The sequence below is a fragment of the Rhodnius prolixus genome, unplaced genomic scaffold, assembly GCF_049639745.1.
Source record: "Rhodnius prolixus isolate KJV_2025 unplaced genomic scaffold, Rpr scaffold_5, whole genome shotgun sequence".
Lineage (NCBI taxonomy): Eukaryota > Metazoa > Arthropoda > Insecta > Hemiptera > Reduviidae > Rhodnius > Rhodnius prolixus.
The window spans coordinates 3,422,382-3,448,480 of record NW_027411624.1 but is presented as its reverse complement, the minus strand read 5'-3'; the positions used below and the strand labels follow the sequence as shown (position 1 = coordinate 3,448,480).

Genomic DNA, 26,099 nt, shown 5'->3' with positions numbered 1-26,099 from the left:
TAGCCTAATCTGTTTGGACAAGAAACAAAAAGCAAACCAGTTTTTTACGTCACCATTTTTCATAATTTGAGTAGGATATGGAGGGTTAGTTGCGTGTCACAAATTAGTTGTGGATATGTCGCTATTTCGCCGGTTGATTTAGTATCAAATGTATTCACATATTGGCGCCCCCTGTTTTTAGGAACACACTGTCACAACTCTGGGCAGGTTTGGAGGTTAATAACTGGTTGACAGGAATTCCCCCTTGATTGGCTCTGTGGCCACAATCTGTCAGGATTTTTGTTTTAAAGAAGTGTTATTATCGCTACTTTTTCCCCAATCCATGTGTCAGTGTAACCCCGTAATACCTACAGGGTAATGCGCAGAATAGAGGGGCGTACAGCAAATGACAAATAGTAATGGTAATAGAGTGCCTACTTCCCCTTTGAAAGCGCTACAGAAGCAACCCGGGGCTCCGTGGTCGGGTGTGATTAGATATTCTAACCATGTTTTTACTTCTTGCTTTCTTCCTTACGCTTCTCCAAGTAAAGTTTGGTGGATTACTTTCTTTCTAAAGCAGAGGAAAGAACCCACAGCCAAACAAAATGCAGATACTCTGCTGGTAACTCCTTCAAAACACAACGAAACTTCTACCAAACTTTAGTTGGCTGAATAACTCGAATATTACATCCTCTACAGACTCCTTAATGGTAAGTAATCAGCTGAAAACAAAAATGAGGACTAGATTTTACATTACATCAATAAAAAATGGTAGCCACAAGACTTTCACATACATTTTTTTATTGTGGGTTCAAACCTACAATTTCTTCTAAAAATTCCAAATTTCTAAACATGTTTAATCCTGCATTACAGACAGCCATTTACACCTGTCAGAAAGGCAAAAACAAAAAATCTCTGCAGTACTTTCCACGAAGTCAGATTCAAGAGTTTTTTTTTTTTTTGTGACCTGTTTATTTATATTAATTTTTTTCCTCCCCTCTGACTCCAGCTTTTCCACATTTTCCGGTTACTCTGTGTGTGAGAAGGGGCCAAGTAATGAGGGGGGGGAAGAAAGTAATTTTCCTTCTCTTAACAATGCTGTAAATCCTTGGGAACGTATTGTTGTCAGCGAAACAATCAACCAGGTCCCTCTTAGTCTGTGGCTGGTACCGTTGGCTGGGTGTACTTTATTAAAATACCTCAACACTGGATTGTGTTGACAAAAAGAAAAAGAAAAGGTAAACATTGTCTGGGTTTGTGGCCAGCATGGTAGAAAATAAGAAAAATCTTAGTTCGAATTTGATGCTTCTATTTTTTGAACGACCCGGGTACCCAATTTGGGCTAAATTGGTTAAACTATTGAAATGCAATTTTAAGGAATCAGTTTTTTATTTCTACTTTTTCAATTTTCTTTAAATTTTAAATGCATTAAAAGTAAAACATCAGGTAGGTTTATTAGTTTTATCTGAAGCATTTCGTCGACGTAAAATCCCTTTTAAAACGGTTCTGGGTAGAGGTTAGATTAAGTTATCATTTAAAACATTATTTTCATGTAATGTAATTACTATTATTATTATTTGTAGTGAATAATTTGTTAATTATTTGTACTATAAAAACTAGTAATCTTTTTAGCACAAACTCTGAGTTTCATGAAAATTTAATTACGTTAAAGGCGGCAAGAGAAAGACGATTTGCAATTAAAGAAGAAGCTTTTAAAAAATTAATGCCAACCAAATGAGATCCTTATTCCATTTTAGAAATATACTTTTTTAAAAAAGTTCATACATTTATTTGCATTTTACAATATTTACTTAGCTGCCCTTAATGTAAGGACTAGTTGAAGAGATTTCTGGTAACTAAGAATAAAAATTTATTCTTAAGGCAGAATTCCAAATTCTTAAGAAGACGAATTTCTGCTAAATTTTATTTTAAATAAAAGTTCTTAAAATATGTAAATAAGTTGGTTGGTAGAGTCGTTTTAAATAAAAAATTATCCTGTTCCATTTTAGCTAAAAATTCTGGGATAAAACTTTATAAAATTAGCAAGGAGGAATCTTTCAGTTAACATACTTTCTCTAAAACTGAGAGTTTATACTAGATATTTAGTTGTAGAATGAAGGAAATTTTTTTTAAGGTAGAGAATGATTTTCTACGCTTAATTTAATTTTTCGTAAGCTTGGCAACATTTCTCTAAAGGTGTTCTAAGATGTACGGTATAAGAGGAAATATAGGATCTGAATGAAAGAAAAGAGTAACGTCAGTGTGGTGGTCTGAGAGTGATGAATTGTGGGAAAAAAGGATGTAAGCAGAAAAATTGAATAGTTTAGCATACTGATACTATTTTGGATAATAGTTTTTGTATTCAAGAAAAGTTGACTATATCCAAAACAAGTTAAATTTACTTCAAGTTTTGTTTTAAGGATAATCTCATTTTCAATTTAATATCAGCGCTAGCAAATCTCCTATATGACATCAACCGCCGTGCCTTATCAGCCGAACTTGACTAAAAACCTTACCGCTTAAAGAGCTCCTTTGCCTATAGCTAGCTGGCAGCGGGCGTTAACAGTTTAACCACAAACACATACGCTAACAAACTTTACATAGAAGATATTATGGAAGATTTGAAAGAAACAAACAAATCGGAGGCTTCTTAAACTTTAAATTTTTTACTGTAACATTAAGATGTATTTTCCTGGAAAGATTTTTTAGATGATTAAAAGAAAAGAAAACTCAAACCATGTCAATTCGTGACATCTGCACGATTTCAATACTTTCTACAACCAGCAGTAAGAGAAAGAAAGTAAATATCAAATTTTTTATAAGGTACACGAATGGGTCGAGGACACCGGAGTAAACACTGGAGCTGGTGTTTTTTTTTTTTTTCCTTTTTTTTGGCCAAGAACTACCGCTACTTTGGAAACCAGGAAACTTCGTCGAGGAAGGGCCGACGCCCTGACGAGGCAAAGCGCCAAAACCCTATTTATGGGACCAGTACATTTTTGCAGGGTAGGCATTCTCTGAGAGGAGAAGTTAAAGGGTGAGGAAGTCTGAAGAAGTAGAACCTCGTATTACACCTCGTACAAGAGAAAAGTTCTGAGAAGGGGGCTTAAGGACTACTTTGGCATTCCATACTTCAGGCCCTAGCCAACTTTTGCAACAATCACGTTGCTTAAAAAGGCATCGGGGAACATTTTTTGAGACTATCTTTTTACAAATATTGTAGCAGAAAAATTCTTATTTAAGAAAACTAAATTATAAGGACTATTTAAATCTTCCTTAATATTATACACTCAGTGACAAAAAAAACCGGACACCTGTAGTTATTTGTTTATCTTTTTTAATAATTAGGTACAAATGTTAGCAATGATCTTTGAGCTCAAACTAATCATTGCAGACTAGTTGTTTACCATTTATCAGTGATACTTATTCTTTTAAAGTGTTTAAAACGGATTAACAGGTTTTTTATTTTTTCCTTGAGTCAGCTTATCAAGTGAGTTTTTTAATTTTTTCAAATTATATTCTTTGATTAAACATAAATTTTTGCAAAAATTTAATTAAATTGACTTTTTCCCCTAAAAGGATGGTTTTAAGTCGTGAAGATCTTGCCCGGGCAGATGCTTTGGCCAACGAAGGGCGTAGCGTACGGTACATCGCTCAAGTCATAGGTGAGCCGCGCTCTTCCATCCACGATGGCCTTCAACGACTTAGGACCACCGGAAGTCTCGATCGAAGAGAAGGTAGCGGTCGACAGCGATGTACGTCGCCTAGAGACGATCGTTTTATTACTCTTACTGTACTGCGAAATCGTCATGTGACCACTCCCGAGATACGTAGCGAACTACAAACGGTCCGTAATGTCAGGGTGAGCTCTCGGACAGTCATTAGAAGGCTTCAAAAGAATAACTTAGTCTCTAGACGTCTCGCATCAGGTCCTATTCTACTGGAGAGGCATCGAGTAGAAAGGAGACTTTTTGTAAATCAGTCTCCATTGGACACTTGAGCAATGGGGGGCTGTTCTCTTCACAGATGAGTGCCGGTTTGCTTTGTGGCAATCAGATGGCCGGGACCATGTATGGAGAAGACCTGGTGAGAGCTATGCTTCATGTACCATGCGAGAATCCCAACCTTTTCAAAGGCAGCCAATTATGGTATGAGGTGGAATCAACACCCAAGCCCGTACCGAACTAATTACTATACAGAATGGATCTTTGACTGCTCGACGGTACATTGAAGAGATTCTTCAGGAAGCTGTGGTCCCATTTGCTCCATTTATTGGGGATAACTTCGTGTTAATGCAGGATAATGCTCGACCACATGTTGCTCGAATTGTTACCCATTACTTGGAGGATGTTTCAATTACTACAATGAATTGGCCAGCACGTTCTCCAGACATGAATCCCTTTGAAAACTTATGGGACTTGTTAAAGAGACACCTCAGGCAACTTCCATCACCCCCAACAAATGTTATCAGCTACAAACTGCTGTTGGTGAGTTATGGGATGCTGTTTCACAAGATGAAATTCAGTCGCTTATTTACTCGATGCCTAGGAGGCTGGAAGCCATCCGAAGGGCCAGAGGAGGTAATACGCAGTATTAGAAATCAACAAGGTAATAATTGTTACTTAAATTTCAATTTATCACTATAAAGATTTTCCGGTGTTCACATAATTTTTCTGTAACTTATGAATTTCTGATCTGATTGCATTAAAATTAACTTATTCAGTAAATTATTACATGCGTTATAATTAATACATAGATAAAAAATTGGAATTAAACGAATAAATACAAATGTGCGGCTTATTTTTATTATAAATATAAGTGTCCGGTTTTTTTTTGTCACTGAGTGCATAATTGGACCATATATTATACAGAAATGACACTTCGAGGGAAATCTACCCAACGTCTTCTCCATTTCTTCGAGAAAAAAAGTCTTAAAGTTTTAGATCTACCAGTGTGTAATGGATATTCCAGGTTATTAATGTAAAAATGGAGCCGTTTTCAAGGAAACCTCCCCAAAAAAAGGGAGAAAAACCATTCTGTAAAGTAATATATCCGGCTAAGAGATATTCTTCGCAAGTTCCTGTCAGGTCCCATGGGAGTGCATAAAGGAGATACGAGCTTCCTGTGACTTTCTGCCTACAGTCTCCAAAGAGTTTGGGACTTGTTCTACACCGGGCCTATCTCATTGGTTGGAACATACTGCTCAAAAAAATATTTATTTAAACTGATGTTGGAGGAACTATTTCATCACGCTTCTAAAAGTTATATTATTATTCCTGTAGTTATAGTGACATTTTTTGTTTATTCTTGACTCTTTATCTTAAATATGGTTGCCGCATACGACTGCGGAGTTTTAGGTTCCCGATTCCGGACCTAGAAAGGAATTTTGTTAGCATCATTTTTTATATACAACTGAACACCCCCAGACACTATCTGCATCCTCAATATCATCCGGGGAAAGATTTCATTATGTCAAAACAAAGAAAGAGTTTTCCTAATCTAATTAGAATTGATTTAGGATAAAATATGTGCACGCAAATATTTTTAAATCGTCTTAGAAGAAAATACATAAATGTGTACCCAAAATATATGTGTGGCATGCGGGAATGTGCTCTACTTCTCATACATAAATTAGAAACGGTTAGACTGGTTAAGACTTGGGAAAATTTATCTCCTGAAGCAATCGCCTGGTCCCACTCTTTCCCTTGCAACTATCTCTGTCTAGCTGACGGTTGTTTCTTTGGCATACTTTAATCTACATCCGGTAGATGGCATCGCTCGGGGTCTTGCTCGGTAAAGTTTCTCCTTTCAGAATGAGTTAGGCTGCTGCAGATTAATAACGCTTCAGTTCTCTCTGAAAGGATCTCCGTAAATCCCACGCTCTGTCTAAACGTTCACCAGCCTCTCTCTCTCTCTCCTCCTTCTTCTTTGGCTATGTTTCTCCACTTCTATATCTTGCCTTCACCACATTCTCCAACTATTGTGGTCTTTAAAGTAGGAAGAGAACTGGTGCGCGTACCCGTAGGTCGTGTGTACATGTTGGTTGGTGGCCGTTCAAGGAATTCCTACACATTCCTGAAGAAGAGGACATTCCTTCTTGCTCAATTCTTCTCCATGATCCAATTTTTAAATTACCGCATCCTAGTAATCCCTGCAAGAAAATAACAGGAAATTAAAAACAGAATACTGAAAAAATAAAAAAAGATTCGAATGAAAGTGGTAGACCTTTTAGCAATTACTCAACGTCATGCCAGTTCTGTATGCGTAGGGGGTATCAATCTCGAGATAGAGTCTCCCAGGCCCCGGTCGCATCCTCGAAATAAGGATTCTCCTGGCACAGATTTTTATCCAAAACTTCACTGTCGCACACCCTACTGACTGTTAGTCGAATTTTCAGAGATTTTTCCATTTTTGAATTGTGCTGCACCAACTTGCTAAAACAATTTCCTTTACTCAGTGAATTACTTAGTGAATCATTTATTTCTGGTAAGAAATCAAAAATATAAAGTCTGCGCGTTCGCAATACTTGCCCTCAGTAAGAAATCGATATTTAGCAGGGAGTTCCAGGTCGAAAAAGCCAGATGTTAGAAGTGCGGAGGTTAATTGAGAGAAGACAATTTCTCTCCTTAAATATTTAACAGCAAAGTGACAATAACATTGAAACCCACTAACATTTAGTAAGGATTCAGAGTTAAAAAAAAAAAGAAGTTTTAATTAGAGCTGGGTGTATTTTAAAAAGGATTCTTTGTTCGTATCTCTTCGTTAAAGATTTATTACAGTTAGCTGACTGGAGTTTCATTATACCCTGGACGTTAATTAAATGTACTTCTTCCACAACACTCTGACAAAGTATCAATTACTTCATTGCGGGCAGCAAGCAATGCGGTTCTTACCCTCTGAGTGAAAGTTATTTTACTCCCTTTTGGGAGTAATCTTACTCCAATGCTACCAATATTATAAATTGAATTACCTTTAACTCTTTGGAAACATTGCATAGAGTAGATTGTTTATTTTGGGTTTCTCCTAGTTGTTTTTATAAATTGGTGAGTTTGGTGAATGTATGTTTGGACAATGAAACAGCTACTTGAAATAAGTAAATGCCATAAGTAATGTACGACGTACTGCAATCCGTCACGGAGCGCATTTTCGATTTTTTCCACAATTTCGTCAGTCACAATAATTGAAGATCTTCCGCTCCTCTGATCATCATGCACAGACGTACGACCGTTTTTAAACTCGTTTGACACCACCTTGAACACACTCGTACGATTCATAGCTTTATCCACCAAATGCATGTTTTTTACCTCATTATAAACCTCAACCGGAGTTTTTTTTCCTTCCAAACGAGATAACGGATGACACCGCGTATTTCCTGCACTTGGCGGGAGATTGGATTGACATTTTTCACGAAGTAACCTATTATCGCGTAGACAGTTCTCAACGTACAGACCTCAAACCAGTCTCGTTGTGGAGGGGAGGAATCCAGGCTACACGGCAGTGTAGCCAACATGTCGAACTCCGGCCGTGACAGCCTCAGTACACTTACTTTCTGGACATGCCTCGTACATTGTATAAATATACATTACTTTACAAAACGCCTAGAAGCTAATTTTGAGGAAAATGAACCATTAATAATTAGAAATAAGTTAAAAAATACTCCTAGTTCAAAACTTTTTTTGAACACGATTTTAACAACACTTTTAACAGGGATGGGATAGTAACCTTCACAAGAGTAGCACTTTAGAGAGGATCCTTTAGAACGGTTATTACCAATGACATCTCAAAATTAAAGATCTGCATGATTTTTCTAGTAGAAATAGCAAAAACTGTGACAATAACATTCATAAGTGACTCCATCTCAGTCAAGGAAAACCAATAAAAGACATTAAAGTCACATAAAAAGCAATACTTTTCATTTCTATGGTGAAAATGATCTTTACAAAAGAAAAGTCCTGATAGAAAGATATTTAAATCAAAAACTAGTTTAGAATTTGCCCAATTAAATTTGAAGTTAGCAAAATTTATGTTAAAAAACTGCAAACTTTTAAATGGGCATATTATTTTATCTTCTATATATAAAATTTGAATTTAGTTTTATTACTTTTAGCTTTTTACTTAAGATTTATGAGCAGAATAGTGTCAAAACTTTATCTCACGTTTGTTTTACTTGACTAGAGCTCTCCAGAATACTTTGGTTAAGTGTAATTTATATAATATAAATTTATTAGATGATAAATAATCACTTCCACACAGGAATGTAAAATTTCTGTAGGGTAGATTTCGGAACGAGTAAAAATGTGTACAGGTCTCGTTTTGATTGTGTATTCAATCATCTGCAAGGCTTTGGTAGAGAATGTAAGAAGTGGGTGAATAAGTGATGTGGAAGGAATGTACGTTTAAAGAATGTAGATACAGAGGAACTAGGACTAATAATTCAAATTACCTACACAAGGTCTGTCAAGAATACCGTAGAATCAAGTACGTATATACTAAACAATTGAGATTAAGTTATACTCTGTTAAACAGTTCAATTAGTTCATCAATGTTAAGGCAACCTGTAGTCCCTTGCCTTTAGCATCCTTCACAGGGGAAGGTGGCAAAGAAGAAGGAAAAGAACATCCCTATCCCTAGCTAAGAGATAAAAGGGCTTGCCCTACGAAGGGGAAAAAAGGAGTTACTTGGCTAATTTTATACGAAGGGATAGTCCTTCTAGGACTAAAGGAGTGTTCAGTTAGTCACAGCTACTGAACCATATTTCCCAGATTTGATGACGGTCGCTTATCCGCTTTTTCGCGGATAGTGTAGCCAACCATTATCTAACTGAATGCCATTTGAACGAAGAACGAACTCAAGCTCAATGTAATCACATAACAAAATATGTGTGGTTCATTCCAGACGTTTTGTCCACTTCCTCTTACTAGAGCCAAATTTCCGGTTTCACGTTTAAAACTCTCCTTGACTCCTTTCTGAAGGCAATTGTGAAGAACGTTTCCGGTAACATCGTCAATAATGTCACACAGGCGCCACGGTAGCCAAGCGATTAAGAGGCTGCAAAGCTAATATTAATATGTATTGTGGTACTGGGTTCGATTCCTGGTCTTAAGCCTTGGATTTTATTTAATGGGTAATAAGAGAAATTTACAGTAAAGTATGTTTGCTAGTCGCCTCCGTCCACGACACCTAATTTGGTAGTTGGACGTTAAGCCCCGCCTGAAAAAATAGGCATTTACTTAACTTTACTTTACTTTAATGTCTGACACACATTACCCTCTCGATTCACTAATAGCATCATCTACTTTCACTGCGTCTGTTTGTTTGAATGTGGCCACATTACGCCAAAAAAAATACCCATTGATGACATAATATTTCCCATTAAAAGTATGACGTAATATTGTAAGGCAATTTTATTATGTCTGTCGAAATTGTAAAAGATTTTCTTAAGTTACTTTTAAATCATTTTTCACTATTATGCAATCATTTATCGTATTATTTATTAAATAATGTGCTTAATTTAAAATAGATAAGTTACTGGAAAATTGATTATAATTGATCTGAAACCTAGATAACTCAACTCACATTTCTATAATAACTCAAGACGATGAAAAGCTCAAATAAATATAGTAAAACTTTCGCTCCCTAGGGAATAAGTGGGAGCTAAAAAAACGGCCTTCTTTCACATTGTGTGTGTGAGAAAAGAGAGTCCTTTCAGCTGTACTTTTTCAATTTTCTCGTTAGGATTGAGAGGAATCTTGGAGCATATAACAGTCTGCAGGAGGGATTAGGTGGAAAGCTCGACAGTCGATACTCCAGCTGGGCTTCCGGGTCCCCTCTAAATGCTGCTGCAGCCTGCTACTCAACAATAACTATTTATTATATTGCTTTCTTTTATAAAGTGTTCTCGCTCGAAAAAAAAGAAGACGTGAAGTAGATATTGCAGACATTATCTTATTTTTCATTATTCAATGAGGTTCTTCAAGAAATTCGGTTTAATCCCTGGGGAGTTTTTGGTCCAGTAATATTGATTGCAATTAAACTCCCCCTTTTCCTTCAGCTCATTAATTTTATGTTTATTATTCGTCAGCGGGGTGTGGGGAAACCATGCTCAATCCAAAGCAACTCTAGACCCCGAGAAAATCAAAAGTCTACTTCTAACATTTATGACTCCCAGTTACTGCTCAAGGTTACAGCTCCCAAATTTTCTTCTAGCTCCGGTTATTTAAATCATATTTAATCCTTACCAATATTATACTGAGAGAATACTGTCAGATATGAGGCGCCACGGTAGCCGAGCGGTTATGTAGGCTAGACCTGCGAAGCTAATATGTATTGTTGGTTTAGTGGGTTCGATTTCCCCGGTCTAGGCCTTGGATTTTATTAAATGGTTAATAAAAGAAATTTACAGTGAAGTATGTTTGCTAGTCGCCTCCGTCCACGACACCTAATTGGTAGTTGGACGTTAAGCCCCGCCAACGCTAAAAAATAGGCGATTACTTTTCTTTTTTTACTGTCAGATATATCTTAATTACGATGCACACTATGAAAGTACCGGTACTTGAAGACCAGTCGAGATAATACGCAAAAAAGACTGGCGTAACAAACCCCCTAGACCTTCAAAAAAAAGGGGTCGTTTCTTCTATCAGAACTATAAAGGGCTCTAGCCTGTTTTGGCTGCGGTGCCCAGGACGTAGAACTTTCTTTCATATTATCCATGACCTCAAGAGAAACCCAGAATTCAGGTAAGAGATGGGGAAACGCCATCCGCCCTCTACAGAGTCCAAGATGAAGTACCACAGAATTAGGTTTACCCATAGCAGTTTTATTTAACTTGAACATTTGGACCTGTTTTCCTCCGTCCATAGTAAGCTTTCGCCCTCTTTTGGGGCTACAGGACCAATCCGGGTGGTAACTACTAGAGACACACACCATCACTAAGCTAGTCAGGGCCATTTGGCTCTCCAATTTCCAGTTCCGTTTGAATAAATTAGACCAAACTTACCAGGAATATAAATTAACTATACCTGCGGTAGAATATTCCAAATAATAATAATTATTATTCATACATTGAAGAAAACCTTTCGACTTTACCCAGTTTCCTTCTATTTACAAGGAAATGATAAATTTAGCTCCACATTCATACGCATTTTTCTTAGAATTTTCTTTTACTTTTAGAAGAAAAAAGAAAAATCTGGCACGAACGTTCTACTCAATTTATCGACTTCAATTCTTTCTCTATTTGGGACAAAAAAAAGATTATATTAATTGTGTAAATATTCCATTTATGAAGATTCATCAGAAATATCCGTTTTAAGGTGTAAAAGAAGTAAATGAGGCTACCCTACATAACATTAAAGTGTCATAATGCTCATAAACCTATTTGGAAGTATTGCAATCATGCGTATTGAGATATAGAAGGTTAAATTTTGAAGGTTTTTTAAATCATTCAAATTTCAAACCTCTATATCTCTTTTACTATCGCTCCGAATTCAATGATTTCTTCACCTAACTGTAGGGAAAAGAAAGCTCTATAACTGACAGAAATAGCATTGCATTAGTGATGATAGTTATTGAGATATAGAAGGTTAAATTTTGAGGGTTTTGTAAATCATTCAAATTTCAAACCTCTACATCTCTTTTACTATCGCTCCGAATTCAATGATTACTTCACCTAACTGTAGGGAAAAGAAAGATCTATAACTGACAGAAATAGCATTGTATTAGTGAAAATAGTTATTGAGATATAGAAGGTTAAATTTTGAGGGTTTTGTAAATCATTCAAATTTCAAACCTGTATATCTCTATTTCTACCGCTCCGAATTCAATGATTTCTTCACCTAACTCTAGGGAAAAGAAAACTCTATAACTGACAGAAATAGCATTGTATTAGTGATGATAGTTATTGAGATATAGAAGGTTAAATTTTGAGGGTTTTGTAAATCATTCAAATTTCAAACCTCTATATCTCTTTTACTATCGCTCCGAATTCAATGATTACTTCACCTAACTGTAGGGAAAAGAAAGATCTATAACTGACACAAATAGCATTGTATTAGTGAAAATAGTTATTGAGATATAGAAGGTTAAATTTTGAGGGTTTTGTAAATCATTCAAATTTCAAACCTCTACATCTCTTTTACTATCGCTCCGAATTCAATGATTACTTCACCTAACTGTAGGGAAAAGAAAGATCTATAACTGACAGAAATAGCATTGTATTAGTGAAAATAGTTATTGAGATATAGAAGGTTAAATTTTGAGGGTTTTGTAAATCATTCAAATTTCAAACCTGTATATCTCTATTTCTACCGCTCCGAATTCAATGATTTCTTCACCTAACTCTAGGGAAAAGAAAACTCTATAACTGACAGAAATAGCATTGTATTAGTGATGATAGTTATTGAGATATAGAAGGTTAAATTTTGAGGGTTTTGTAAATCATTCAAATTTCAAACCTCTATATCTCTTTTACTATCGCTCCGAATTCAATGATTACTTCACCTAACTGTAGGGAAAAGAAAGATCTATAACTGACAGAAATAGCATTGTATTAGTGAAAATAGTTATTGAGATATAGAAGGTTAAATTTTGAGGGTTTTGTAAATCATTCAAATTTCAAACCTGTATATCTCTATTTCTACCGCTCCGAATTCAATGATTTCTTCACCTAACTCTAGGGAAAAGAAAACTCTATAACTGACAGAAATAGCATTGTATTAGTGATGATAGTTATTGAGATAAAGAAGGTTAAATTTTGAGGGTTTTGTAAATCATTCAAATTTCAAACCTCTATATCTCTTTTTCTATCGCTCCGAATTCAATGATTTCTTCACCTAACTGCAGGAAAAAGAAAGCTCTATAACTGATATAAATAGCACTGTATTAGTGATAATAGTTATTGAGATATAGAAGGTTAAATTTTGAGGGTTTTGTAAATCATTCAAATTTCAAACCTGTATATCTCTATTTCTATCGCTCCGAATTCAATGATTTCTTCACCTAACTGCAGGAAAAAGAAAGCTCTATAACTGATATAAATAGCACTGTATTAGTGATAATAGTTATTGAGATATAGAAGGTTAAATTTTGAGGGTTTTGTAAATCATTCAAATTTCAAACCTGTATATCTCTATTTCTACCGCTCCGAATTTCATGATTTCTTCACCTAACTGTAGGGAAAAGAAAGCTCTATAACTGACAGAAATAGCATTGTATTAGTGATGATAGTTATTGAGATATAGAAGGTTAAATTTTGAGGGTTTTGTAAATCATTCAAATTTCAAACCTGTATATCTCTATTTCTACCGCTCCGAATTTCATGATTTCTTCACCTAACTGTAGGGAAAAGAAAGCTCTATAACTGACAGAAATAGCATTGTATTAGTGATGATAGTTATTGAGATATAGAAGGTTAAATTTTGAGGGTTTTGTAAATCATTCAAATTTCAAACCTGTATATCTCTATTTCTACCGCTCCGAATTTCATGATTTCTTCACCTAACTGTAGGGAAAAGAAAGCTCTGTAACTGACAGAAATAGCATTGTATTAGTGATGATAGTTATTGAGATATAGAAGGTTAAATTTTGAGGGTTTTGTAAATCATTCAAATTTCAAACCTGTATATCTCTATTTCTACCGCTCCGAATTTCATGATTTCTTCACCTAACTGTAAAGAAAAGAAAGCTCTATAATTGACAGAAATAGCATTGTATTAGTGATGATAGTTATTGAGATATAGAAGGTTAAATTTTGAGGGTTTTGTAAATCATTCAAATTTCAAACCTGTATATCTCTATTTCTACCGCTCCGAATTTCATGATTTCTTCACCTAACTGTAGGGAAAAGAAAGCTCTATAACTGACAGAAATAGCATTGTATTAGTGATGATAGTTATTGAGATATAGAAGGTTAAATTTTGAGGGTTTTGTAAATCATTCAAACTTCAAACCTCTATATCTCTTTTACTATCGCTCCGAATTCAATGATTTCTTCACCTAACTGTAGGGAAAAGAAAGATCTATAACTGACAGAAATAGCATTGTATTAGTGAAAATAGTTATTGAGATATAGAAGGTTAAATTTTGAGGGTTTTGTAAATCATTCAAATTTCAAACCTGTATATCTCTATTTCTACCGCTCCGAATTCAATGATTTCTTCACCTAACTGTAGGGAAAAGAAAACTCTATAACTGACAGAAATAGCATTGTATTAGTGATGATAGTTATTGAGATAAAGAAGGTTAAATTTTGAGGGTTTTGTAAATCATTCAAATTTCAAACCTGTATATCTCTATTTCTATCGCTCCGAATTCAATGATTTCTTCACCTAACTGCAGGAAAAAGAAAGCTCTATAACTGATATAAATAGCACTGTATTAGTGATAATAGTTATTGAGATATAGAAGGTTAAATTTTGAGGGTTTTGTAAATCATTCAAATTTCAAACCTGTATATCTCTATTTCTACCGCTCCGAATTTCATGATTTCTTCACCTAACTGTAAAGAAAAGAAAGCTCTATAATTGACAGAAATAGCATTGTATTAGTGATGATAGTTATTGAGATATAGAAGGTTAAATTTTGAGGGTTTTGTAAATCATTCAAATTTCAAACCTCTATATCTCTATTTCTACCGCTCCGAATTTCATGATTTCTTCACCTAACTGTAAAGAAAAGAAAGCTCTATAATTGACAGAAATAGCATTGTATTAGTGATGATAGTTATTGAGATATAGAAGGTTAAATTTTGAGGGTTTTGTAAATCATTCAAATTTCAAACCTGTATATCTCTATTTCTACCGCTCCGAATTTCATGATTTCTTCACCTAACTGTAAAGAAAAGAAAGCTCTATAATTGACAGAAATAGCATTGTATTAGTGATGATAGTTATTGAGATATAGAAGGTTAAATTTTGAGGGTTTTGTAAATCATTCAAATTTCAAACCTGTATATCTCTATTTCTACCGCTCCGAATTTCATGATTTCTTCACCTAACTGTAAAGAAAAGAAAGCTCTATAATTGACAGAAATAGCATTGTATTAGTGATGATAGTTATTGAGATATAGAAGGTTAAATTTTGAGGGTTTTGTAAATCATTCAAATTTCAAACCTGTATATCTCTATTTCTACCGCTCCGAATTTCATGATTTCTTCACCTAACTGTAAAAAAAAGAAAGCTCTATAATTGACAGAAATAGCATTGTATTAGTGATGATAGTTATTGAGATATAGAAGGTTAAATTTTGAGGGTTTTGTAAATCATTCAAATTTCAAACCTGTATATCTCTATTTCTACCGCTCCGAATTTCATGATTTCTTCACCTAACTGTAAAGAAAAGAAAGCTCTATAATTGACAGAAATAGCATTGTATTAGTGATGATAGTTATTGAGATATAGAAGGTTAAATTTTGAGGGTTTTGTAAATCATTCAAATTTCAAACCTGTATATCTCTATTTCTACCGCTCCGAATTTCATGATTTCTTCACCTAACTGTAAAGAAAAGAAAGCTCTATAATTGACAGAAATAGCATTGTATTAGTGATGATAGTTATTGAGATATAGAAGGTTAAATTTTGAGGGTTTTGTAAATCATTCAAATTTCAAACCTGTATATCTCTATTTCTACCGCTCCGAATTTCATGATTTCTTCACCTAACTGTAGGGAAAAGAAAGCTCTATAACTGACAGAAATAGCATTGTATTAGTGATGATAGTTATTGAGATATAGAAGGTTAAATTTTGAGGGTTTTGTAAATCATTCAAACTTCAAACCTCTATATCTCTTTTACTATCGCTCCGAATTCAATGATTTCTTCACCTAACTGTAGGGAAAAGAAAGCTCTATAACTGACAGAAATAGCATTGTATTAGTGAAAATAGTTATTGAGATATAGAAGGTTAAATTTTGAGGGTTTTGTAAATCATTCAAATTTCAAACCTGTATATCTCTATTTCTACCGCTCCGAATTCAATGATTTCTTCACCTAACTGTAGGGAAAAGAAAACTCTATAACTGACAGAAATAGCATTGTATTAGTGATGATAGTTATTGAGATAAAGAAGGTTAAATTTTGAGGGTTTTGTAAATCATTCAAATTTCAAACCTCTATATCTCTATTTCTATCGCTCCGAATTCAATGATTTCTTCACCTAACTGCAGGAAAAAGAAAGCTCTATAACTGATATAAATAGCACTGTATTAGTGATAATAGTTATTGAGATATAGAAGGTTAAATTTTGAGGGTTTTGTAAATCATTCAAATTTCAAACCTGTATATCTCTATTTCTACCGCTCCGAATTTCATGATTTCTTCACCTAACTGTAAAGAAAAGAAAGCTCTATAATTGACAGAAATAGCATTGTATTAGTGATGATAGTTATTGAGATATAGAAGGTTAAATTTTGAGGGTTTTGTAAATCATTCAAATTTCAAACCTGTATATCTCTATTTCTACCGCTCCGAATTTCATGATTTCTTCACCTAACTGTAAAGAAAAGAAAGCTCTATAATTGACAGAAATAGCATTGTATTAGTGATGATAGTTATTGAGATATAGAAGGTTAAATTTTGAGGGTTTTGTAAATCATTCAAATTTCAAACCTGTATATCTCTATTTCTACCGCTCCGAATTTCATGATTTCTTCACCTAACTGTAAAGAAAAGAAAGCTCTATAATTGACAGAAATAGCATTGTATTAGTGATGATAGTTATTGAGATATAGAAGGTTAAATTTTGAGGGTTTTGTAAATCATTCAAATTTCAAACCTCTATATCTCTTTTACTATCGCTCCGAATTCAATGATTACTTCACCTAACTGTAGGGAAAAGAAAGATCTATAACTGACAGAAATAGCATTGTATTAGTGATGATAGTTATTGAGATATAGAAGGTTAAATTTTGAGGGTTTTGTAAATCATTCAAATTTCAAACCTCTATATCTCTTTTACTATCGCTCCGAATTCAATGATTTCTTCACCTAACTGTAGGGAAAAGAAAGCTCTATAACTGACAGAAATAGCATTGTATTAGTGATGATAGTTATTGAGATATAGAAGGTTAAATTTTGAGGGTTTTGTAAATCATTCAAATTTCAAACCTCTATATCTCTTTTACTATCGCTCCGAATTCAATGATTACTTCACCTAACTGTAGGGAAAAGAAAGATCTATAACTGACAGAAATAGCATTGTATTAGTGATGATAGTTACTAAGATATAGAAGGTTAAATTTTGAGGGTTTTGTAAATCATTCAAATTTCAAACCTGTATATCTCTATTTCTACCGCTCCGAATTCAATGATTTCTTCACCTAACTGTAGGGAAAAGAAAGATCTATAACTGACAGAAATAGCATTGAATTAGTGATGATAGTTATTGAGATATAGAAGGTTAAATTTTTAGGGTTTTGTAAATCATTCAAATTTCAAACCTGTATATCTCTATTTCTACCGCTCCGAATTTCATGATTTCTTCACCTAACTGTAGGGAAAAGAAAGCTCTATAACTGACAGAAATAGCATTGTATTAGTGATGATAGTTATTGAGATATAGAAGGTTAAATTTTGAGGGTTTTGTAAATCATTCAAATTTCAAACCTGTATATCTCTATTTCTACCGCTCCGAATTTCATGATTTCTTCACCTAACTGTAGGGAAAAGAAAGCTCTGTAACTGACAGAAATAGCATTGTATTAGTGATGATAGTTATTGAGATAAAGAAGGTTAAATTTTGAGGGTTTTGTAAATCATTCAAATTTCAAACCTCTATATCTCTATTTCTATCGCTCCGAATTCAATGATTTCTTCACCTAACTGCAGGAAAAAGAAAGCTCTATAGCTGATATAAATAGCATTGTATTAGTGATAATAGTTATTGAGATATAGAAGGTTAAATTTTGAGGGTTTTGTAAATCATTCAAATTTCAAACCTGTATATCTCTATTTCTACCGCTCCGAATTTCATGATTTCTTCACCTAACTGTAAAGAAAAGAAAGCTCTATAATTGACAGAAATAGCATTGTATTAGTGATGATAGTTATTGAGATATAGAAGGTTAAATTTTGAGGGTTTTGTAAATCATTCAAATTTCAAACCTGTATATCTCTATTTCTACCGCTCCGAATTTCATGATTTCTTCACCTAACTGTAGGGAAAAGAAAGCTCTATAACTGACAGAAATAGCATTGTATTAGTGATGATAGTTATTGAGATATAGAAGGTTAAATTTTGAGGGTTTTGTAAATCATTCAAATTTCAAACCTCTATATCTCTATTTCTATCGCTCCGAATTCAATGATTTCTTCACCTAACTGCAGGAAAAAGAAAGCTCTATAACTGATATAAATAGCATTGTATTAGTGATGATAGTTATTGAGATATAGAAGGTTAAATTTTGAGGGTTTTGTAAATCATTCAAATTTCAAACCTGTATATCTCTATTTCTACCGCTCCGAATTTCATGATTTCTTCACCTAACTGTAAAGAAAAGAAAGCTCTATAATTGACAGAAATAGCATTGTATTAGTGATGATAGTTATTGAGATATAGAAGGTTAAATTTTGAGGGTTTTGTAAATCATTCAAATTTCAAACCTGTATATCTCTATTTCTACCGCTCCGAATTTCATGATTTCTTCACCTAACTGTAAAGAAAAGAAAGCTCTATAATTGACAGAAATAGCATTGTATTAGTGATGATAGTTATTGAGATATAGAAGGTTAAATTTTGAGGGTTTTGTAAATCATTCAAATTTCAAACCTGTATATCTCTATTTCTACCGCTCCGAATTTCATGATTTCTTCACCTAACTGTAAAGAAAAGAAAGCTCTATAATTGACAGAAATAGCATTGTATTAGTGATGATAGTTATTGAGATATAGAAGGTTAAATTTTGAGGGTTTTGTAAATCATTCAAATTTCAAACCTGTATATCTCTATTTTTACCGCTCCGAATTTCATGATTTCTTCACCTAACTGTAAAGAAAAGAAAGCTCTATAATTGACAGAAATAGCATTGTATTAGTGATGATAGTTATTGAGATATAGAAGGTTAAATTTTGAGGGTTTTGTAAATCATTCAAATTTCAAACCTGTATATCTCTATTTCTACCGCTCCGAATTTCATGATTTCTTCACCTAACTGTAGGGAAAAGAAAGCTCTATAACTGACAGAAATAGCATTGTATTAGTGATGATAGTTATTGAGATATAGAAGGTTAAATTTTGAGGGTTTTGTAAATCATTCAAACTTCAAACCTCTATATCTCTTTTACTATCGCTCCGAATTCAATGATTTCTTCACCTAACTGTAGGGAAAAGAAAGATCTATAACTGACAGAAATAGCATTGTATTAGTGAAAATAGTTATTGAGATATAGAAGGTTAAATTTTGAGGGTTTTGTAAATCATTCAAATTTCAAACCTGTATATCTCTATTTCTACCGCTCCGAATTCAATGATTTCTTCACCTAACTGTAGGGAAAAGAAAACTCTATAACTGACAGAAATAGCATTGTATTAGTGATGATAGTTATTGAGATAAAGAAGGTTAAATTTTGAGGGTTTTGTAAATCATTCAAATTTCAAACCTGTATATCTCTATTTCTACCGCTCCGAATTCAATGATTTCTTCACCTAACTGCAGGAAAAAGAAAGCTCTATAACTGATATAAATAGCATTGTATTAGTGATGATAGTTATTGAAATATAGAAGGTTAAATTTTGAGGGTTTTGTAAATCATTCAAATTTCAAACCTGTATATCTCTATTTCTATCGCTCCGAATTCAATGATTTCTTCACCTAACTGCAGGAAAAAGAAAGCTCTATAACTGATATAAATAGCACTGTATTAGTGATAATAGTTATTGAGATATAGAAGGTTAAATTTTGAGGGTTTTGTAAATCATTCAAATTTCAAACCTGTATATCTCTATTTCTACCGCTCCGAATTTCATGATTTCTTCACCTAACTGTAAAGAAAAGAAAGCTCTATAATTTACAGAAATAGCATTGTATTAGTGATGATAGTTATTGAGATATAGAAGGTTAAATTTTGAGGGTTTTGTAAATCATTCAAATTTCAAACCTGTATATCTCTATTTCTACCGCTCCGAATTTCATGATTTCTTCACCTAACTGTAGGGAAAAGAAAGCTCTATAACTGACAGAAATAGCATTGTATTAGTGATGATAGTTATTGAGATATAGAAGGTTAAATTTTGAGGGTTTTGTAAATCATTCAAACTTCAAACCTCTATATCTCTTTTACTATCGCTCCGAATTCAATGATTTCTTCACCTAACTGTAGGGAAAAGAAAGATCTATAACTGACAGAAATAGCATTGTATTAGTGAAAATAGTTATTGAGATATAGAAGGTTAAATTTTGAGGGTTTTGTAAATCATTCAAATTTCAAACCTGTATATCTCTATTTCTACCGCTCCGAATTCAATGATTTCTTCACCTAACTGTAGGGAAAAGAAAACTCTATAACTGACAGAAATAGCATTGTATTAGTGATGATAGTTATTGAGATAAAGAAGGTTAAATTTTGAGGGTTTTGTAAATCATTCAAATTTCAAACCTGTATATCTCTATTTCTATCGCTCCGAATTCAATGATTACTTCACCTAACTGCAGGAAAAAGAAAGCTCTATAACTGATATAAATAGCACTGTATTAGTGATAATAGTTATTGAGATATAGAAGGTTAAATTTTGAGGGTTTTGTAAATCATTCAAATTTCAAACCTGTATATCTCTATTTCTACCGCTCCGAATTTCATGATTTCTTCACCTAACTGTAAAGAAAAGAAAGCTCTATAATTGACAGAAATAGCATTGTATTAGTGATGATAGTTATTGAGATATAGAAGGTTAAATTTTGAGGGTTTTGTAAATCATTCAAATTTCAAACCTCTATATCTCTATTTCTACCGCTCCGAATTTCATGATTTCTTCACCTAACTTTAAAGAAAAGAAAGCTCTATAATTGACAGAAATAGCATTGTATTAGTGATGATAGTTATTGAGATATAGAAGGTTAAATTTTGAGGGTTTTGTAAATCATTCAAATTTCAAACCTGTATATCTCTATTTCTACCGCTCCGAATTTCATGATTTCTTCACCTAACTGTAAAGAAAAGAAAGCTCTATAATTGACAGAAATAGCATTGTATTAGTGATGATAGTTATTGAGATATAGAAGGTTAAATTTTGAGGGTTTTGTAAATCATTCAAATTTCAAACCTGTATATCTCTATTTCTACCGCTCCGAATTTCATGATTTCTTCACCTAACTGTAAAGAAAAGAAAGCTCTATAATTGACAGAAATAGCATTGTATTAGTGATGATAGTTATTGAGATATAGAAGGTTAAATTTTGAGGGTTTTGTAAATCATTCAAATTTCAAACCTGTATATCTCTATTTCTACCGCTCCGAATTTCATGATTTCTTCACCTAACTGTAAAGAAAAGAAAGCTCTATAATTGACAGAAATAGCATTGTATTAGTGATGATAGTTATTGAGATATAGAAGGTTAAATTTTGAGGGTTTTGTAAATCATTCAAATTTCAAACCTGTATATCTCTATTTCTACCGCTCCGAATTTCATGATTTCTTCACCTAACTGTAAAGAAAAGAAAGCTCTATAATTGACAGAAATAGCATTGTATTAGTGATGATAGTTATTGAGATATAGAAGGTTAAATTTTGAGGGTTTTGTAAATCATTCAAATTTCAAACCTGTATATCTCTATTTTTACCGCTCCGAATTTCATGATTTCTTCACCTAACTGTAAAGAAAAGAAAGCTCTATAATTGACAGAAATAGCATTGTATTAGTGATGATAGTTATTGAGATATAGAAGGTTAAATTTTGAGGGTTTTGTAAATCATTCAAATTTCAAACCTGTATATCTCTATTTCTACCGCTCCGAATTTCATGATTTCTTCACCTAACTGTAGGGAAAAGAAAGCTCTATAACTGACAGAAATAGCATTGTATTAGTGATGATAGTTATTGAGATATAGAAGGTTAAATTTTGAGGGTTTTGTAAATCATTCAAACTTCAAACCTCTATATCTCTTTTACTATCGCTCCGAATTCAATGATTTCTTCACCTAACTGTAGGGAAAAGAAAGCTCTATAACTGACAGAAATAGCATTGTATTAGTGAAAATAGTTATTGAGATATAGAAGGTTAAATTTTGAGGGTTTTGTAAATCATTCAAATTTCAAACCTGTATATCTCTATTTCTACCGCTCCGAATTCAATGATTTCTTCACCTAACTGTAGGGAAAAGAAAACTCTATAACTGACAGAAATAGCATTGTATTAGTGATGATAGTTATTGAGATAAAGAAGGTTAAATTTTGAGGGTTTTGTAAATCATTCAAATTTCAAACCTCTATATCTCTATTTCTATCGCTCCGAATTCAATGATTTCTTCACCTAACTGCAGGAAAAAGAAAGCTCTATAACTGATATAAATAGCACTGTATTAGTGATAATAGTTATTGAGATATAGAAGGTTAAATTTTGAGGGTTTTGTAAATCATTCAAATTTCAAACCTGTATATCTCTATTTCTACCGCTCCGAATTTCATGATTTCTTCACCTAACTGTAAAGAAAAGAAAGCTCTATAATTGACAGAAATAGCATTGTATTAGTGATGATAGTTATTGAGATATAGAAGGTTAAATTTTGAGGGTTTTGTAAATCATTCAAATTTCAAACCTGTATATCTCTATTTCTACCGCTCCGAATTTCATGATTTCTTCACCTAACTGTAAAGAAAAGAAAGCTCTATAATTGACAGAAATAGCATTGTATTAGTGATGATAGTTATTGAGATATAGAAGGTTAAATTTTGAGGGTTTTGTAAATCATTCAAATTTCAAACCTGTATATCTCTATTTCTACCGCTCCGAATTTCATGATTTCTTCACCTAACTGTAAAGAAAAGAAAGCTCTATAATTTACAGAAATAGCATTGTATTAGTGATGATAGTTATTGAGATATAGAAGGTTAAATTTTGAGGGTTTTGTAAATCATTCAAATTTCAAACCTGTATATCTCTATTTCTACCGCTCCGAATTTCATGATTTCTTCACCTAACTGTAGGGAAAAGAAAGCTCTATAACTGACAGAAATAGCATTGTATTAGTGATGATAGTTATTGAGATATAGAAGGTTAAATTTTGAGGGTTTTGTAAATCATTCAAACTTCAAACCTCTATATCTCTTTTACTATCGCTCCGAATTCAATGATTTCTTCACCTAACTGTAGGGAAAAGAAAGATCTATAACTGACAGAAATAGCATTGTATTAGTGAAAATAGTTATTGAGATATAGAAGGTTAAATTTTGAGGGTTTTGTAAATCATTCAAATTTCAAACCTGTATATCTCTATTTCTACCGCTCCGAATTCAATGATTTCTTCACCTAACTGTAGGGAAAAGAAAACTCTATAACTGACAGAAATAGCATTGTATTAGTGATGATAGTTATTGAGATAAAGAAGGTTAAATTTTGAGGGTTTTGTAAATCATTCAAATTTCAAACCTGTATATCTCTATTTCTATCGCTCCGAATTCAATGATTACTTCACCTAACTGCAGGAAAAAGAAAGCTCTATAACTGATATAAATAGCACTGTATTAGTGATAATAGTTATTGAGATATAGAAGGTTAAATTTTGAGGGTTTTGTAAATCATTCAAATTTCAAACCTGTATATCTCTATTTCTACCGCTCCGAATTTCATGATTTCTTCACCTAACTGTAAAGAAAAGAAAGCTCTATAATTGACAGAAATAGCATTGTATTAGTGATGATAGTTATTGAGATATAGAAGGTTAAATTTTGAGGGTTTTGTAAATCATTCAAATTTCAAACCTCTATATCTCTATTTCTACCGCTCCGAATTTCATGATTTCTTCACCTAACTTTAAAGAAAAGAAAGCTCTATAATTGACAGAAATAGCATTGTATTAGTGATGATAGTTATTGAGATATAGAAGGTTAAATTTTGAGGGTTTTGTAAATCATTCAAATTTCAAACCTGTATATCTCTATTTCTACCGCTCCGAATTTCATGATTTCTTCACCTAACTGTAAAGAAAAGAAAGCTCTATAATTGACAGAAATAGCATTGTATTAGTGATGATAGTTATTGAGATATAGAAGGTTAAATTTTGAGGGTTTTGTAAATCATTCAAATTTCAAACCTGTATATCTCTATTTCTACCGCTCCGAATTTCATGATTTCTTCACCTAACTGTAAAGAAAAGAAAGCTCTATAATTGACAGAAATAGCATTGTATTAGTGATGATAGTTATTGAGATATAGAAGGTTAAATTTTGAGGGTTTTGTAAATCATTCAAATTTCAAACCTGTATATCTCTATTTCTACCGCTCCGAATTTCATGATTTCTTCACCTAACTGTAAAGAAAAGAAAGCTCTATAATTGACAGAAATAGCATTGTATTAGTGATGATAGTTATTGAGATATAGAAGGTTAAATTTTGAGGGTTTTGTAAATCATTCAAATTTCAAACCTGTATATCTCTATTTCTACCGCTCCGAATTTCATGATTTCTTCACCTAACTGTAAAGAAAAGAAAGCTCTATAATTGACAGAAATAGCATTGTATTAGTGATGATAGTTATTGAGATATAGAAGGTTAAATTTTGAGGGTTTTGTAAATCATTCAAATTTCAAACCTGTATATCTCTATTTTTACCGCTCCGAATTTCATGATTTCTTCACCTAACTGTAAAGAAAAGAAAGCTCTATAATTGACAGAAATAGCATTGTATTAGTGATGATAGTTATTGAGATATAGAAGGTTAAATTTTGAGGGTTTTGTAAATCATTCAAATTTCAAACCTGTATATCTCTATTTCTACCGCTCCGAATTTCATGATTTCTTCACCTAACTGTAGGGAAAAGAAAGCTCTATAACTGACAGAAATAGCATTGTATTAGTGATGATAGTTATTGAGATATAGAAGGTTAAATTTTGAGGGTTTTGTAAATCATTCAAACTTCAAACCTCTATATCTCTTTTACTATCGCTCCGAATTCAATGATTTCTTCACCTAACTGTAGGGAAAAGAAAGCTCTATAACTGACAGAAATAGCATTGTATTAGTGAAAATAGTTATTGAGATATAGAAGGTTAAATTTTGAGGGTTTTGTAAATCATTCAAATTTCAAACCTGTATATCTCTATTTCTACCGCTCCGAATTCAATGATTTCTTCACCTAACTGTAGGGAAAAGAAAACTCTATAACTGACAGAAATAGCATTGTATTAGTGATGATAGTTATTGAGATAAAGAAGGTTAAATTTTGAGGGTTTTGTAAATCATTCAAATTTCAAACCTCTATATCTCTATTTCTATCGCTCCGAATTCAATGATTTCTTCACCTAACTGCAGGAAAAAGAAAGCTCTATAACTGATATAAATAGCACTGTATTAGTGATAATAGTTATTGAGATATAGAAGGTTAAATTTTGAGGGTTTTGTAAATCATTCAAATTTCAAACCTGTATATCTCTATTTCTACCGCTCCGAATTTCATGATTTCTTCACCTAACTGTAAAGAAAAGAAAGCTCTATAATTGACAGAAATAGCATTGTATTAGTGATGATAGTTATTGAGATATAGAAGGTTAAATTTTGAGGGTTTTGTAAATCATTCAAATTTCAAACCTGTATATCTCTATTTCTACCGCTCCGAATTTCATGATTTCTTCACCTAACTGTAAAGAAAAGAAAGCTCTATAATTGACAGAAATAGCATTGTATTAGTGATGATAGTTATTGAGATATAGAAGGTTAAATTTTGAGGGTTTTGTAAATCATTCAAATTTCAAACCTGTATATCTCTATTTCTACCGCTCCGAATTTCATGATTTCTTCACCTAACTGTAAAGAAAAGAAAGCTCTATAATTGACAGAAATAGCATTGTATTAGTGATGATAGTTATTGAGATATAGAAGGTTAAATTTTGAGGGTTTTGTAAATCATTCAAATTTCAAACCTCTATATCTCTTTTACTATCGCTCCGAATTCAATGATTACTTCACCTAACTGTAGGGA

General features: G+C 32.9%; 1 protein-coding gene and 1 long non-coding RNA gene across 2 annotated transcripts in view; one reads left to right on the top strand and one right to left on the bottom strand.

Annotated features, from left to right (window-relative positions):
- LOC141458589 (disks large 1 tumor suppressor protein-like) overlaps nt 1-26,099 on the top strand; it is a 137,928-nt gene that overhangs the window by 14,299 nt on the left and 97,530 nt on the right. The window lies entirely within an intron of this gene.
- The window catches only part of LOC141458592 (uncharacterized), a 46,805-nt gene continuing 22,432 nt past the window's right edge, over nt 1,727-26,099 (bottom strand). Inside the window, exons 7-8 of the long non-coding RNA XR_012461067.1 lie at nt 6,205-6,413; nt 1,727-6,130 (exon numbers count right to left, since the gene is read on the bottom strand). This is a non-coding gene — a long non-coding RNA (uncharacterized lncRNA). The remainder of the gene's footprint in view (nt 6,131-6,204; nt 6,414-26,099) is intronic.